The sequence below is a fragment of the Apteryx rowi genome, unplaced genomic scaffold, assembly GCF_003343035.1.
Source record: "Apteryx rowi isolate R43461 unplaced genomic scaffold, aptRow1 scaffold_398, whole genome shotgun sequence".
NCBI lineage: Eukaryota > Metazoa > Chordata > Aves > Apterygiformes > Apterygidae > Apteryx > Apteryx rowi.
The window spans coordinates 83,239-101,807 of record NW_020450507.1 but is presented as its reverse complement, the minus strand read 5'-3'; the positions used below and the strand labels follow the sequence as shown (position 1 = coordinate 101,807).

The following is an 18,569-nucleotide window of genomic DNA, read 5'->3' as shown; positions in this document are numbered from 1 at the left end:
TATGTGATTCACTTTTAAAATATATTTGTTTGAAAACTAGGCAGACTCAGAACCTTTTCTTCAGTGAATCAAAGTTCAGAACAAAACCAAACCACACCAAACCCAAATATTTTGCCTCCAAATAAACATCAGATTTCCCAAATAAGTGATGACTTCTGTCAGAAACCGAGAGCCTTCCCTGCTGTCAGTGGCTGTGACCTGTGACTATGTCCTCCTACTTCTAGGACTACATATGTTTAAGAAGTAGCTATCTCTGCATCTTTCATTCTAATCTCAAATGTATGCAGGGTGGGAGTTTTTTGTAAGTTTCAAATATTTATATTATTATTTTTTCTGAAAAACAAAGTTAGGATTTATTGTCTTGTTATCTACTACCTTTATTATAACATTGTTGTGGAAGAATGCAACTACTCCCCCCATCTCAGGCCCAAAGTGTGGTGGAACACAACTATCCCCCCCACCCCCCCAAACACCTTATCTCAGGCCCCAGCTGACTGTAAATAACTGACTGCGCCCAGAGCTGACCAGGAGGAACTAGGAGATACTGGTTGCAACGAGTGAAGCCAGAAATGGGCATGAGATCAGCAAAACGGTATATTTTCCCCAACACGGCATGAGGTCAGCAAAATGGTATATTCTCCCCAACACAGCATGAGATCAGCAAAAAAAGGTACATCTCCACACCAAATATTGTATGACCATGAGTCAAACTCCGTGCCCATAAATAGYGCTGCAGCCTAGAGCCCATTCAGCTCCCTGCACAGCAGCGGGCTGCACAGCGGTGAATCTCCCCTTGAGCTGGGACGCCTCTCAAGGTTACTCTCCAGGAGTTAAGAGAACCTCTGGCAAGAAACCGTTGGAGTGGTAAGAAACCAAGACTCGGGCACTAACAAATGTGCAGTAAGATTTGCTTGCTACGACTACACTATATGGCCATCTTCAATAAATTTGTTTGCAATAAACCCAGAGATAATAATAATAATAATAATAACTAATAACCAGTAACCTTCTCCTCCCCCTTCACCCCCGCGACAATTGTGAACAATTCTTCTTGAGAATTAAAAGTCCACATAGAATTGAAATTAGCTCAAAATATAATGTTTTGTTTCATTATTCTTATTGAATAATGAAAGTTGAATTCAACTTCTGGTTCTAGGAAGTTCCACAGATTAACAGTTACATATTTCAGAATAAATTTGTTCTGTTTTATCAGTTCAGAATTTTCCTATGTTACAGGAAATAATAAGGACCTATTTAAGTAAGTCATACTTAACTAAAATCTCCACTTAATAAACATAGAGTTTATCATTAAAAAATACATGCTGTCCAGTGTTTTCCTTTAATTACAGAATCACAGAATCACAGAATTGCTGAGGTTGGAAGGGACCTCTGAAGATCATCTAGTCCAACACCCCTGCTCAAGCAGGGTCACCTAGAGCACGTTGCACAGGATTGCATCCAGGCAGGTTTTGAATATCTCCAGAGAAGGAGACTCCACCACCTCTCTGGGCAACCTGTTCCAGTGCTCTGTCACCCTCACAGTGAAGAAGTTTTTCCTCATGTTCAGATGGAACCGTCTGTGTTTCAGTTTGTGCCCGTTGCCTCGCGTCCTGTCGCTGGGCACCACTGAAAAGAGTCTGGCTCCATCCTCTTGACACCCTCCCTTCAGATACTTGTACACATTAATAAGATCTCCTCTCAGCCTTCTCTTCTCCAAGCTAAACAGGCCCAGCTCTCTCAGCCTTTCCTCATAAGAGAGATGCTCCAGTCCCCTAATCATCTTTGTGGCCCTTCGCTGGACTTGCTCCAGTAGTGCCACATCCCTCTTGTACTGGGGAGCCCAGAACTGGACGCAGTACTCCAGATGTGGCCTCASCAGGGCTGAGTAGAGGGGGAGGATCACCTCCCTCGACCTGCTGGCAACACTCTTCCTGATGCACCCCAGGATACCATTGGCCTTCTTGGCCACAAGGGCACATTGCTGCCTCATTCTTAACTTGGTGTCCACCAGCACTCCCAGGTCCTTCTCCGCAGAGCTGCTTTCCAGCAGGTCAACCCCCAACCTGTACTGGTGCATGGGGTTATTAATAAGCAGATTAAGTGCCCCAAAATAGAGATTGTTCCTACAAATGCAATTCACAGTGCAGGAAATAAAATCTTCAAACTTAATTTCTGTAAGAGTAATCTACACACAAATTAGTACTCCCCCCCCCCCCATTTGTAACATTCTTAATAGCACTTATTCTGGGATACTTAGTGATAGAACTTCCCTACAATCATTTTTGCTTTCACAATCAATTTTATTTCTTTTCTCTATTTCCCAGATAATTCTGTCCTATAATTTCTCATGTTGCAGATTGGTTCTGATTAAATGACTAAGTCAAGGAGTTGAAGTTATAATAATCAATAATCCATTGCGCTTAAATGGAGCTTTTCATCTTCAAAGTGCTCTCCAAATATTAACTAATTAAAGACTGAAGAAGGAAATTAATTTTAGGGACTTGTAGACTTCTTGGTCTACCAGACATACTTAGGAATAGGATGTTCTAGACTTCCACCTCATACTTAAGTTGTTTAGCAGAAGGGTAGGCAAAACTCCCCTGGCCTGGGTTTATTCATGTCTCTGGTCTTATATCCTGCTTACTCATAAAGTTCTTCAATGGTTGCTAATTTCTGCATTGGTGAATGTAAGGGTTAACTGATCTCTGCAAATGAATCTTCATGAGTAATCGGCTGGATAGTTCTCCTCTCGTTACTAAATCACATGTGTAGCTGTCATATTGGCATACTCCTGATCTTGCAGGGAGTCCTAGTCAGGTGCTCCTCCACCCTGTCTATGCTTTTGTGTGCACTGGCTTCTCAAAGGAAAATATCAGCTGACCACCTCTGGGAAGAAGCTTGGGCATGGATTTGTCCTTGTTCCTACCTTCTCCCTACCTGTAGTACGAATGAGATCTGTGTGTGCCTCTTGGCTTGAGAACTACTGAAGATGTGTATATGTAAACAATATTCCAAACTTTTTCGTAAAGCTGTGTGCCAACTGTAAACAATTAAAAAACAGCTCTGAGCAAAATTGCTCCTGTACTCTTTGTGTGGCAAAGATGATGATACTTTTTTTTTTCATGGAAAGAAGTATCTGTGATTTTATACTAAGTGGATCCTCATGGTCTTCCAACATCTTCTTTTTTTCTATGAAATTTTGTTGTGGCTGACATCAGGGGGATCAATCAGATTGAAGCATTATCGTTTCTTGATTTTGACATCTATTTCACTGCCTTCTTATTCCACTTTTGTAAAAATACCATGAGCTGGTTTGGGTGCTCCTTCTTTTGAGAGGGAGGGATCAAAAGAAGTACTTTCTGAGGAGATATTTGTTGCTTTGTTATTTCAAAAAGTTTCCTTAGTGTGTTTTAATTGTTGGTCCCATAATTTAAATTGAATTTGTAACCTTTCCCACAAGATTGTCAACTGAATGTCAGAAAATATCTATTAATATTGATAATATAAATACGATGGAACTTTTACACAAGCAAAAAGAAAAAAATCTTCATCTTGACTTTGTAGGAAAGCAGAAAAATTAAAATCATGGTTCTGCTCATCCAAAACATTGGATCCCTGATGACAGTATATAATCTGAAAAGATAAAAGATTATTTAAGTATAATTTCATAGGATAGAAATATTCCTGATGGCCCCCATGGGATCCAGGAATGAAAAACAGAAACATGTTGGCATCACTTTTATGGTAGTTCTGAATTATATTTTGCTGCTCTTTTTTGTTCCTTCTCTGTAAGAGGATGCTAAGATATGTATTAAGCTGTTTGGAATTTGAAGTAACCAGGATTTTGGTATTATGTGATTTTATTTATTTATTTTTTTTAATAAATTCAGACAGTTTGGCACCTTTCTGATGAACCTACAACCTAGAGAATTCTTAGATGGAGTTCTTGCTTACCTGACATGCGATACATCATGTACATGGTGGCAACAATGAAAACTGTAGTGAAGAAATGTCATTGGGGTTTTGCACGTGAGCAGATATTGATGCCTCAAAGCTGCAGAAAGGGCTTAAATTCCAAATACTAAGGGACCAAGACGTGGTTATGAGGAGATCATTCAGTCTTTTAGCTCCAAAGGACAGGAGGGGAAGCAAGAGGTGAGGAGAAACCATGGAATTAGTCATCTGATGACAAAATTATGATTTTCATCATTTCCTTATATGTTCACATGGTAGTCTGACCTTTGGACATACCTTTAATGAGACAAATAACATGCAAAATCACTGCAAGAGGTTTCAGGAGCATAGGATCTCAAAATTTTGAGCTCAATTCTCTCTGTTTCATGAAGCTTCTTATCCTACTAGAAAACATCAGGGGAGACTAAGTAAGAGGTATAGCTTTCAGAAGCAGACCTACTAATGTAGGCGGAGGGTGAGTAATCTAAAGGAGTTGTTAAATCCTATATCTGGCTTTGGATTTATTTGTTGTTTTCCTCTCCTAATTCCACTCTTCATCAATAAATTACTTTTTCATAGGATAACAAGGGTGGGAGAGGTGGAAAGAAAAGGAGATACAGGGAGTATAAGCCTGACTTTTTCATTTTTAAAATATCAAATTTGACCATCTCAGCAGCTGGTATTTTTCATTAAGAAAATGGACAATTATCACTACAGCTTAACAGGGCTTTTTTTGTTTATTTTCTCGTCTTTATAGAAGCATATTTGTATATACAGGAAAGTATATATTCTATAATTACTTTTATGGATGCTGCCCAGTGAATGCACTTTTCAGCAGATTACCTCTGCTCACTGCTGCTTCACAAAGAAGTGCTCTACTATTTTTACAGAGATTTTCCTTTCCCTTCTCAGGGGCTGAAGAAGACCGTATATATCCAAGAAATAGCAGGATAGATGGCATTTGATTCTTTTGACATAAGGATATTTGTGATCCTATGCACAGGCAAGGCCAGAAAGCCCATTCTTTTACTGGGTTATTTATTTATTTGACCTTTCCTCATTTTCATTCTTTCTTCCACCGCTTCTTTTTTCCCCTCTCAAAAATACCTGACAGACTCTGTTCTCTGTTAATTCTAGCACACAGCTTCATCAGCCAGGTTGAAAACATTATTTCTTACATAATATGATATATTGTTGGTTTTCAAATACATTTCTTAATATCACTTTCCAATGAACCCTCCATAAATCCAGCTGAGGGCAGGCAAGATCCATGTAGCTCTAGAAAAAAGGACAAAGCTAATTTACTAAAGATCCATGAGTTGTTTTCTCACACCCTGCCAGCTATTATACCCAAGTATAGTATATCTGATGGAATTATTCTGAACATGAAATAGTGCTTCTGCTGCAACTGAATTTGAGAACAATCACCAATAGTCTCAAAAGAAATAGGAACGATTTCTCTTAATTTACAATAAAATAAAAGTTCATTTTAGTATATGGGTTTAAAGTGAATTGTAATGACAATTTRATTTCTTCTAAAAAGAGATTTTACTCCTGTCTTGCATGATCTGTGCGAATTTACATACAGCATAACACATTCACTGCATGCTCAAATAGAGAGAGCATGCAAAGCTGACAATATCTGAATAAAATTGGAACAACTGATATTTTCCACTGAATCTGGTAGCACTGATTTTAGAGTCATTGATGTTTGCATCTGTATATGTCAGGCCTGGGTTTTGGGGTTTGGGGGTGTTTTTTGTTTTTTTCTCACATGAGATGCCCTGGCTTTTAGGCCCCAGCAGTGACAGAGCTAGCAGCCGCAGCCATACTCTGATGCATTAAGCATCCAGCTCTTGTTGGTTTCTTCTTCCCTGCAGGGCAAAGCATGTCCACGTCCATACTCCTGTCCCTGGTAACCACGTCCCTGAGAAAGAGGCAGTGTGTGCCCTCTCTCCCATATTCAGATCTATTCTCCTTGACAGTCATTGTATTAAGAACCATTTACCTCGGACCATCCAGACAAGAAAAGCAGCATCATTCCTGTCAGTCAGGCAGGGGCAGTTTCCTTCTCTTTCTGAATTACAGCAAATAGTGATAGAGGCAGGAGACACTTTGACAATGCGTGATCTCCCTGTGTGACAGCTCCAGTGCTGAGGAGCAAAGAAATGTTCCATACATAATCGTTTGAAAAACAATGGTAAGTTGTATTTAAAACTGGGAAGCAGAATTTCTTGTGTTGCAATATGTTTGCTAATTATATTACTGGAAATCATTTTAAACCTTTTCATATGCAATTCTGTGTGTTGTTGCATCGTGTACAATGTTAAAATGTATGTTTTAAAAATCAAGTATGTAAATGCAGTTATGCCTAAGACAAGTCTTCCTCCCCCCCTGCCCCACCCCTGGAAAACTCAAATGTACAGTGTTTTCTAAAGCTGAGAAGGAATTAAGCTATCAAAAACCCTACTTTTGCACCTTTGGTTTGCTTGGCTAGGCTGCTCAGGGAGAGAAAAAGCAGCCATATCTCCTCATAGTGTGTTGTGCCCTGAATATGTCAGACCAAAGGGATACCCCACACCTAAGTGATTTTAACAGTAGAAATACTTTGTGGGTAACAAGTACATTGAACAGTGGATTAGAAAGGTGATCTCAAAACTACGTAGAAGGTGAAACTGAAGAGTACATCCTTTTCTTGCTGCTAAGCTTGGTATACTAAATAAGTGAGTTTTCCCATTGTTTCTTATTTACCATCATACTTCACTTGGAATATGCATTTCAAGAAAACAGCTGTTGAAGAATTATATTAAAACATATCAGCCTGGAAGAAAGATGGGCAAATCTTGAAGAGTTCATAACTGTGGATTTGAAACTGTATTATTTATGTGGGGGTTTGGGCCAGGTACAATATTCTATGAAATTGTGATCTCAGCATAGCATAAAGCAAACAAACCTTTTCAAGTGGATTAAGAGTACTCTGGTGGACTGATCAGAGAGCTCTAACAAATATTGACTACCAAACTGAAGARAGGGATGTAGTGAGGTACATCAGAGGGGCTCATCTCTGCCTATATTTATTTTATGTATCCTTGGTGATTGAAAATAGGGAATAAAATATGGCTTTATACATAGACTTCTTCAGGAAAAAAGAATATTAACCTTGTTAAGTAGTTGCCAAACAGCTCTGCTATTGCTTTATGTTCTAAAATGGAAACAAAAATTCTTTCTTTCTCTTTTATCCCCTGAGGAAACTGTTGCTCTGCTTTCTTGTTCCAGGGCACAGCCCTGTGACTGAAGCTGTGCTGCAAGGTAACTCTTTGGCCCCATAGGGCTAGATAATATTACTCATATATGCTGCAATGTTTCAGTCATCCTACACAAAGTGATAGTTTGTAAAGGGATAAAGGGTGTTCTTATCATGTTAAGTTTCCTTAACAAGCCATTGGTCCCATCCAATATAAAAAAATCAAAATTTCAGAGCTTCACAATGAAGAAACATAATGTATTTTTATTGTATCTAGCCCTGAGCTCTCATGTCAAAAGTTAGCAAAACATTGTTTAAAACCTCTTATCTAATCAACGGCTTCTGAGCTTTGCATGATGTTTCCCAAACACAGAGGAAGTCAAAGAATCATAAATCTGTGAAAAAATGAAAGCACAGTGAGTTGCACTAGGTGACAGAGAGCAGTTATGCACTATCTACGTTGTCAGCTATCCAGAAGGGATAACTTATTAAGTTCTGTTTTGATTAGTTTTTTGAAAGCTCCACTAAAAACTCAGGTTCACTGATAGAGATGGGCACAAATGAAACTAGAATAAACGAGTTTATGCTTTCCATAAATCAGGACAGTTTTCCCAGTCAGCAGAGTTTTAGGTCACTAATTAATGTAGAGCAGCACCAATTTCTTTCTTTCTATTCAGAAAACTGCACAATAGAAACTTCTGAATCTTAATCAAGATTTTTGCTGGAGGGAAAGAGAAAGATTTTTGCATGTTTTAGCTGTGAGATAATTTAATCGTATTTATTATAATATATAATATTAATCGCATGTTGTGTGATTTTAACATCATCCTAATCAGAAAAGGAAAAAAAGCTGAAGTCACACTACCAAACCTACTTCTCCCATTGTTAATATTTGGTAAATTAGTCATGTAGTCATGATGTAGTTTTTAGACATTCATACTCTATTTTGTTATTCAAATAAAGATCAAACAATAGAGTTAACTGCTATCCAAAGCACAGGGCTTTTTTTCAATGTATTCTCTTAACTATGCTACATTCATGTTTTTGTGCAAGAATAGGCATTAAATGAACAGCATTGAAATGCAGACGAAGACCAGTGCTAGAGTCCTAGGCCTCTGGAATCACCTGAATTTCCTACGTTTATCTTCCTATAACATCAYAGTCTCATTTCCAGTTTGAATTTCTTTTTAATCTGCTGATTTGCAACTGAAATGATGAAGTTTAATATGACATAATTTAAATGTATGGAATTTAACAGGACAACATGAGATGATTTTCCTTGGAGAACATAGAGAAATTCTGTTCTGGGTTAGGAACACACAGGGGCATTCAATCAGGGAACTGAGCTAAATCAAATGGAAAATCAGTTCAAACCATTATTTTTTCTCAAGTTGGAAAAGAGCCTACATCATTATTCTGATGTTTTGCTGAATTCAAAGTGAAAGAGTTGAGACAACTTCAATGGTATCTAAACCTGACCCAACAACTGGAACACAGATTTGCTGGTTTGGATGCTATATACATCCAAAAGAGGCACTAAAGGAAAATAACACCTAGGCCTATTGCCCTAGTAAGGTTTTTTTAATTACTTTAGCCTAATTTAGTTTAGTTTTTCACATGCACAGTTTTTGTCTTGGTCTTTTGTCTTCCAGCTGGGAAAAAAAATGTGTTATCCAATAGACTTTCTCTCAAGTCAGACTTAATAAAGCAAGATTGGCTTCTCATTGAGGTATTTGCACTCTTCCTTATTAACTAGGACACACTATCCTCCGACTTTCTGCCATTTAATTATTCTGAACAGTTTGGGCATAGCTGTAGCTGTGAGGTGCTCCATTTTCACATTATCCATTTAAGAAAACTTGACATGCCATCCAGTAAACATACAGGGTAATCAGAGCTTCAGAAAGAGATCTGCATCATTTTAGTTGAAAATTTATTATAAATTTTACAATGGTGCTGATTTTAGCTGAAAAAATATCTTTTTAAGTTTTGTATAAATCCATCTTGGGTTTTTTTGTCATTTTAGAATTGCAAATATTGCATCTGAATCTCAATTTTTTTTCAAAAGTATCTCAGGATTCAGAAATTATATCATTTTGCATTTTTTTTTCAAGAAAAGTATATAATTTTAGGGTCTGGCCCATTGATCTGTTGCTCAAACATGAAATCTGATTATCTTAGTGAGATTCTGTATGTGAGCAGGAAGTATTGCTCTCTAAAGAGAGTCTTTTTACCAAACTCTTTACCAGACAGATGGGACAAAAAGTGCTTAAATGTTAATTTTGCCTTATAAATGTCTGTTTGTGGAGATACAGAAAACACAAGTCTTTAACCAAAAGCTTTTCAATGTTTCCTTCTAATATCAGTTTAAAAAAAAATCTTTAAGTCTAAACTCTTCTCTCTTCCTTCTTCGTTATGAAAGAAATCCACTTTTATAGAATTTTCCATGAAACAAATTGGGAAACCTCAATCTCTCTGATGTCACCAATAATGTGCATTAATGACATTTTTGTAGCATTCAGCCCCAAAGACCTATACAACAGTGTCACAAAAGTAAGTATCTTCAAAAATGCAAGTTTCACAATGATTTCAAAATGTGTAAAAATACTAAAATCTCCCAGAATTTGAGAACTTGGGTAAGCTGTACCCGTACTTTTTCTGTTGTGTGGAACAGAGGCGTAAAAAAGAGAATTCCACCTTTCCTTTTTCATAATAGATGTTTCTATCTTTTTGTTTTTGAAATTCAAGCTAGAGTAAAGCAATCACTAAAGTAGAATATTAACTGCTTTGTAATGATGCACAGCTGATTCACTGTCTTTATCATCAGGTTTTGTGTGTATACCATACAGTTAGCTTAGGACTTTTGATTTTAGGAAAAACCCGGACAACCATTGTTTGGAAACAAATGCTCATTTTTTCCATCTGAAAATCTGGTTCACAGTATTTCATAAGCCAAATAAGAATTGCAAGCTCTAGCTCTATTTGAATTTTCCAGACTTTTTTGAAATGACAAAATTAAGGAATTTCTAGTTACCAGTAAAATAAATATTTTCCAAAATTGAAAAAAGTAAAAGTATCATTTAATGTGATCGGTTACAGATACTAATTACTTAGCTACATGAGATTCAAAAAGCTTAGGTGTCAACTGAATTCAGTAAAGATTTTTGATATACAAACATTTTTGTGGTCTCTTGGCTTCCACTTGCATTTTGCATACGATACTCAGTTCCCACCTTCAGCTTTCGGAATCTGGTATTATATCATGTCTCAAAACATATTATTAATTCTCTGATTAATGACTAAAGCTTTCTTAAAAGTTATTAGTTCCACCTAAAGCCTAGAAAACACATTAGGCATTTTCAATGATATTTATTTTAAATACTTCAGCACTCGCAGAAACCTCTGCCATCTGGAATCTTCATATGGATTACCAGCAAGAGTTTTAGATCTCCTGACATTTCTCCTTTCAAAGATCAAGCTTACTTGCTCAGCTTTTGAGGACTATTAGTTCTTCAAAGATATATCTTCACTCATTTATATGCAATAGTGAAATGCAGTGATTTTCCCAAGCTCTGCAAAATAATAATGAATGAACTTCTTAGTGTCATGGTAAGTTTATTAAAATAGCTAGTTGCTGTAAGCAATGCCAAAGATAAAATACAAGTCACATACCTGCATGAAATAACTTCAGAAAATATCTTCTCTGGTGTGGGGAACTATGTATTTGCCTTCACATATCTCTGCAGTTATTAACCAGGCAAAATCAGAAAAGATGAGTTTAGGAACAAAGGATGATAGAGAAAAGTCATACTTGCCAGGATTTCATATACTCCTCACAGCAATGTGATGACAATCCTAGATACATGATAATTGGCCTCGCTGTGGCCTGGGTCCTCCCTCCAGATTCTTTACTTGTCTTCAGCTGGTGAAGATGCAAGATGAAATGTTTTTCAATTTTTCAATTTCTCATCTTGAGTATGTATGAAAGCTTTCGGATTAGCCCCTCTGCCTGCTGATTCATCAAGAAAAGAACTGATATTGTGTAGTAATCAATCTTAAAACATCAGTGATATCCCAGTTTCTCTTGAGTAAGAGGGTCTACCATTTCTTTTATAAGTTCCTTTCTTAAAAGCACAGACTATTCAGGAAAAAGGAACATTCTTTCACATGCATGGATTTTTCAGGGGATTAAGGAACCCATAGTTTATCCATTAGTGCTGCCTTCTGACCACAGTATGTGGGAACTTTTACTCAACCCCTACTCCTCCTTCTTTCAGATAAAGACTTCTCCCCTGTTTGTAACAAATGAAACTTTAAAAAATGTCCACTGTTCCTAAAACATAGAAATTCATAGCATAACAATATGATATATGATCAACCTGTAAACTCTATTCATGTGTTCAAGTTATGCAATTGGGTAAGCATATTAATATATTAAAACCTAAGAACTGGTCTTGTTATTCCAGCCTAAATATATTTCTCTTATAGATCACCAACTGTTTTATTTTTTTACTGATGTTGTGTTGGCACAATGAAGTTTAATAAAATCAGAGACACCCTGTGCTCTCATTTCACAAATTTGGAAATAAGCAGTGGTCATTTCCCCAAGGAGATAGCAATCTACAGCCCTGATCTACATTGTGATCTTCACAGAGAGACTATCTTTGGATGCAATCTCTCACCATCAGAAGGTTTCTGTGTGGGGGCAGCAAATCTTCTGTTCTGATCAAAATAAACAATTGTTGCCAGGAAGATACATATGAGATCTGGGCAAAGAGGGAAATGGGAAATACCTAGAGAGAAAAAAACATATACTCATTTTATTTTTACTCTCTCTATAGTTCTTTGGTCATGCTTTGACAACAGATTCCAATAATTAAGAAACAGAAATTTCTTTAGGCTTTGTAAATCTATATTTTTAACTGTGTAAAATATAAAACTAACAGCTACCACTGAGTAATTTGAAGTACAGTTTTGATTAATTCTGGAAAGCATATTATCTTGTCTATTTTCATGTTCCGTAAAAGGCTCTAAAATGGCAGCATCAATTAGTTTTGATTTCCATACCAATCAGTCCAGATGGTTCCTGTTATTTGCTGAGGATAGCTGCAAACTGAATTTTTTGAACCCGTTATTCACGTTACGTAAAAGGTGTTACTGAACTGTCTTTTCTCAGAATAATCAAAGCCTAAGCCTACCTAAGCTCACCTTTCTCTACAATTGGAAACAAGTTTGAAAACTACAATGTACTATTTCAGAGAAAGGGAAAAATTATATAGTCTTACTTTTTTTTCAGAGGAGATGAAGAAATGTTTGCTTTGGTATTTCTTTAGTGATTTACATACTATCTTTTTCTGATATATTAGAAATTATGATGGATTTTACAACATGTCTGTGCCTTACTCTAAGAGTATGAATGATTCTGGGTGTAAGACTTTACTAAAATCCAAATATATCTATAGCTGAACACAAGTTACAGTCTGATTATCATTATTTTATATCATATCAAAACATCCATAAAAAATGTTAATAGACAATGTTAATTTGTCAGTCGGTAAAAGCTTGTCACAAGGACACTGAAAATTTATCTCTACAAGTGACAACAGATGAAGAGTATCCTAATCTAATGTAAAGAAAGGCCCTAAAAAAATGCACCAGTGATCTTGCCATGCTCATCTAATTTACCTGAACAGCATTTAGTAATACTCTGTTACATTTATTAATTAGGAATTTAAGCAGTTCTAGTTACTCAATACTTAGAGCATCTCAGTCTTGAATCCGTTCCTTATTCCATGCAATGTAACTTGGGTCCACAAAAAATACATGTTTAGACCGTCCTATGAGGTGTAAGCCTGTATGCAGCAACTTCTAACCCAGGACTGCTGTTACATTATTGACCGCACATTCTACTATTCCTCTTGGATAATAGTAAGTGAAAAAAAGAAAGTACCGTTATATTATACACATGTATATGTATATTATATCTTTATATACATTATAGCTTTTATATACATATATATATATGTATGTTTATATAATATCTTTAAAGGTAGCATTATATTCCTCTTCTTTTAAAGAGCCATGTGAAGTTTCTATTCTTAACTACTTTTGTCTGGAAGTTCTGATTTAAAACATTTGGGAGAAATGTGCAGTTTTCCATGATCACACAGTCAAAGCAATCAACAGAGAGCAAACTCTTTCAGCTCTCTCTAAAAATATGACCTGCTATAGCCAAATTACTGTTAAAATGTAAGATAATACCTACATGGAGAAAGGCCAGTTATTATTCTCTTCATCCTTTTTATTCATTTTAGAAAGTATTGGAGCATTAATCATATGATTTGCATAACTCAAGAGTGAGTTTGAAGCATCCTCAGCTGTTTTGCAGTAGACCAAAGGAACTGGAATTTCAAAGGCTATGAAAGCAGTTAGCACTAGGCTTTGTAGTATGCGGCTTCTGATAACAATTTTATCTTTGCATGTCAATTAACTATCAGGCATTCATTCCACTTTTACTAACATGTGCTTTCCCAGTTCCATGATTTTTCTTTAAGGTAGTTGACCTGATTGCTGATGAAAACAAGAGCTGTGTGATTACACTGTCAGTCTATCTTTTTCTTCCACTTTGATAACATTTGAATCCATTGACTAACTGCAATCCAAACTTGATAGGTGGACAGAGGTTTCAAAAATAATTAAATTCTTGCAAGCTTTGTGAAAGTAAGCAGCCAAGGAGAGGCGGAAGAATCTGTGAGTGCCTGGGTGGAGGGAACAGCAACAGCGTGAGTGTGTAGCTAATTAGACACTGGCAAACCCACAGCAGTGAGAGACATAAATGTCTCCATTGCTGGAAATGCTTCAGCAGGATCTTGTACCTTCTCAAACAGCAAAATCAATCAATCCTACAAGTAGGAAATGAAACTTCTTGGGTTTGGGGTACTTGAAAAAAGGAAGCTGAAAAATCTAGCTATTATTATTAGAAGTGTTTGGCAACCAGATGCTGTTCTCATAGTTGATTTTCACAAATCCTTCTGAAAATCAGCACCTGCTATTATGCCCTGAAATGTTTTACATTTGGATGCTTCTGCTTAGAGAAGCTGTGAAGTAAATGAGATTGAATAGAGCAGCTAATTGAGCCCTTCAGAGACAGTCAGACCTGAGGCCTAATAAGTACCTTACAATGTCAGCAGAGGTAATTGGCCTGCAGCTGCTGAAGATGCACGGATATGATCGAATTTTTGAAAAGTAGGGGAAAAAAAGTCAAAACCTCTTCCCTCTTGAGCAAGAATTATTGGGTCTAGGTCATGTCATCAGGTACCTGGGCTTGGAGGACAATTGATGACAGAAAACTTGCTGGCAAATTAAAAATGAAGGCTTAGGTAGAAACTGTATATAATAAGAAAAAAAGTGTAGCTGTATATAGGACAGGTAGTAATGATCTTGTTTTGCAAAACTTTACTTGTCTCTAATTGTAATGTGATAATCAGAGTAGCAATAAGCTATGTACCAGTTTTATTCTGATACTGTAGCAGTAGGGTCGTCCTTATAATAGCAGTTCATTTGAAGAAAAAAAAAAACACAGAAAAATCCTGGAGAACTGTAGAACAAAAAGCATTAAAAATTCCTGTCTCTCATGATAACTCTGCAGTAGCTGACACCTGCAGAGCTCCATGGCTCAGAGGTCACCAAGGGCAGAGCAACCTACAAACACCAGTGGCTGGTAATTTATGCAGCACAGTGTGAAGAACTGCTCCACACACCATCGAACCAGGCAGAGTCACCCTTAAAGGACCTTCATCCTCCGAGGCAAACCTCCTTCTCGTCTTTTTCAGCGGATTCCTCTTTGATACATTTCATTTAAAATGCAAAGGTACAAAGTGTCCTGCAGCTTTTACGATGTCCTTATATATTTATTTAGTCCCTAACGTATTGTCCTAATTGTTGTTTTCCCTCTTTTCCATTAGGAAACAATGCTTTGCTTGAAAGCTACCAGATATTCTGGGTAATGAATGTTCTTCATATTTTACTTATGTAAACTACAGCCAGGAGAACACTTACAATAAATCAACTGCTTTTGCAGCAGACATCAACAGGACTTGCATGCCAGCACGTTGCTGGTTTAAAATCAGTCAAGCTGTGCCCTAGAGCTGCAGGAGTTTCGCAGGCTGCTCTAGTGCAGAGTGCAGCCTTAGTTACATAAGAGCAAATGTTCCAGAATGCAGACACACCAGCACAGCAGCTGAACCGCGGCACCGCCTGCTTACAGCGTTTCTAAAAAGGGTCTGTGGGGAACCGCTGCAATTGCAGTTAATGTGCTGGAGTGCCTCCTTTTAGGTGATGTGTGTCACAGGGCTTTGAACTGGCTTTCAGACAGGTGAAGCAGTGTGTTTAGACACACACTTACAGCACAGTGAATTACAGAACACCTACCTCCAGTAAGTTCATTTTCTGATATTACGGGCTAGATTTCTAGGTCACAGGCTGGTGCAGATGACACAAAGTCTCCTGCTTTCCATGATAAGATTCCCTCTATGACTTTATAGCCAGCTGTGGGAGAGATGTCTGTGTTGAAGATTTCTGCAGAGGGAAAATGTGGAGGTTCCTCCTGTGTGGGAGTGGGGTGACCTCATCCCAACTCAACCTGTGTGTCACATGGTCACTCACCCCCTTGATCCATGACCTGCCAGCCACTGCCACCTGCTGTGGGGCATGGAGGAGAGGAATACATTTTGGGCAGTTTTTAAACCCCTTTGTGTTGATACTCTTTCACTGGGTGTCTACCACTTGCTTACTTTCTTCAAAGAAATCTCAGGAAGGACTGAGCCTTGCATTTATGAGATAAATGTGTATCACAGCACAGTTTGGTCAGGGTCTCTTTACAGCCTCTTTCTGAGCAACAGGTTAAGCTTTTCACAGGCTTTCACAGCTGTGCAGTGACTCAGAGGGAATTTGCTGTAGGACCTAATCATGTAAAGCCACAAATATCTGAAGGCTCCCTATCCGTACACCTGCGTGCACATGAGAGAGAGAGAGAGAGAGAGAGAGAGAGAGAGAGAGAGAGAGAGAAAGAGGGTGGTGGGTCTGGCGGGGAAGATACAGATGGAGATCGAAATCCTAAACTATTTTTGGGTTGTGTGTGTTAAAGAGAAGGCAGTGAATGATAGAAGAAGAAAGTCACAGTGTTGATCTGTCCTTTTTGCCAATGTACTCCATTGTCTCTTCTGCATCGTTTTGAGGTGGTTACTTCTCACAGAGCAACCCAAGGGTTGCCCTGTGGGAAACAGCCCTGTGCCTCGTGGGGACAGCGACAGGGACACTGGCTTTGGGAATACAAGAACTCTGCTCTTTCTACTGAACAGTGAGAAATCAGACTTCTGAGATCTTCTGAGGAAAAAAACACTTCTGAAGAGTGCCACCAGGAAAGTGTATTCCTGTTGTGAAGTGGTAATCATTTATAAAAAGATGATATGCCATCACATGGATTTTATTTAGATTGTAAGTCTTCGACAGCTAATCTGACTCCCGTTGTCAGTTCAGGTTCTCAGGTCTCTGGGGCTGGGACTGCTTGTCCAGTCTTTGCTAATAGTATGTAGGGGACTGAATCATGGAATGTGAATGACTCCAGAGAAAACACTGATGATGACTGCTCTTTTTGTATCAACAGTTTTAGTATTTTCTATGTGATATATTTAATTCTTCAAAAGAGCTAATAGCCATGTTTTTTAAATATATATAAAATATACAATATGCTATATTATATGTTATAATATATATCATCTATATTATATATATAATTTATATCTATATATATGTCCCTAACTGGGATAATGTTTTGCTTCCGTTCTGTAAATGTTATTGGTTTGGTAAGCCTGTGACTTAATAAAACTGAATTTGTATCATAGAAACTAATTTATTTAATATTATTATATCTTCTCTACCATGAGCACACAGCTTAGAATGTGGAGAGTAAACTTGAGACAAACTTTAAATTGGACTTCAAAATCTAATAAAACATTAAAATATAACTTTATCATAAATATTTTACAGCAGAGTCATATGAGTTCACAGTATTCCCATTATAGCTTTTAATTTATTCACTTCCTGTACAAGGCATTTCTATACACAATCCATCTTTATTGTGAGTTCACAGGTGAATGGCATTCCTTTTATCTTACATATTGCAGTTTTAACATAAATATTTGGCCCCATTTGTACAATCTGTCCTTGAATAGTGTTGAGGAAGAGAATATCTGAAAGTGTGACTTTTGTCTCTACTTTATCAGGATACTATAAGGAATATAAACATGAATATTAGTGCATTATCTGTAATAAGTTCATTTTCATAGTCCATAATGTTAGAGAAGGGGAGTTTAACTGAGTAAAACCTGTAAAAAAGGCAACCTATTCCCGACAGTTTTATATAAAAAAAAAATACTTTTAATGGATTTTAAAACCTCTTCATGGTGTTTTTGACCTGATCACTTTCAAAGAAACACAAATGCACAAATCTTTGACACTGAATAGGTAATCATATAAATGTRGTTCATTAAAATAGGAAATTAGAAAGGGGAAAAAAAAGAAGGCACTGCTGTGATCCAACTGGAAGAGCTCTAAATAATGTGCACATGAATAGTAAAATAAAAGTACTGTAGCACCAGCAAATTGTATTACATATTTTATAGTCTTTTACAAGCTATTCCATAGTATTTTGCCATAAATAAGTATTAAACAAATGTTTAACTGCGTCACCTGGCAGCAATAAAATTATGCTACATTGTAAGCATAATTCACTACCCATTTTCTGAAAAGACAGATCAGTCACCCTAACAAATATGAATGGGCTAACTGGTTTAGCAGCTACATATCCCTGTGGCCAAGGCAATAAATACAATATAGAATGAATGTCTAATAGACAAATACGGTCAGCTTTTCAGTCTACAGATTTTGCTTTTTTTGTATTTTACAGTAAAGACACAGGAGGAAAAGAGCTTTTTATTCTGATAAACTTTTATAATACCATTTTCAAAACCCGGAGTTATCACAATGTATGCGGTCATACTATAGCTGATATGCACAAGGATTACTGAAGAATTTATGGTTGGAAATATGTGAGTTATTTGCTAAGTAGGGTGGGGTCAAGTACAATATCCTCTGCTTAAAACAGTAGGTGAAACCTGCGTCTCTCCCTATATGCTGCCACTAAAACCGAGATCAACTGTGGCACTTGAACAGTTCACAGATTCAAATGTCAGGAAAGTGGGAGCAGAGTTTGGAATTCACTTTCTGCACTGGCAGACTGAGTTTGACCTTTAAAAGATCAAAAAAGGCTTGTTTCATGCAGGTAGAGAGACTCCTGATGCTCAAGAACTTC

At 37.1% G+C, this 18,569-nt stretch overlaps 1 long non-coding RNA gene across 3 annotated transcripts; it reads left to right on the top strand.

The window, feature by feature from the left end:
• The first annotated feature begins 668 nt into the window (after positions 1–668).
• LOC112970390 lies at positions 669–17,548 on the top strand. 3 transcript variants are annotated; one of them, XR_003254978.1, is made up of 4 exons: positions 669–864; positions 5,835–13,126; positions 14,847–15,068; positions 15,163–17,548. It is a non-coding gene; the product is annotated as an uncharacterized LOC112970390 (long non-coding RNA). The 3 variants fall into 3 exon arrangements; XR_003254977.1 differs by lacking the exon at positions 669–864 and having other exon boundaries at positions 2,014–10,807; positions 15,163–17,538; XR_003254976.1 differs by lacking the exon at positions 669–864 and having other exon boundaries at positions 2,014–13,126; positions 15,163–17,538.
• Positions 17,549–18,569: the final 1,021 nt, after the last annotated feature.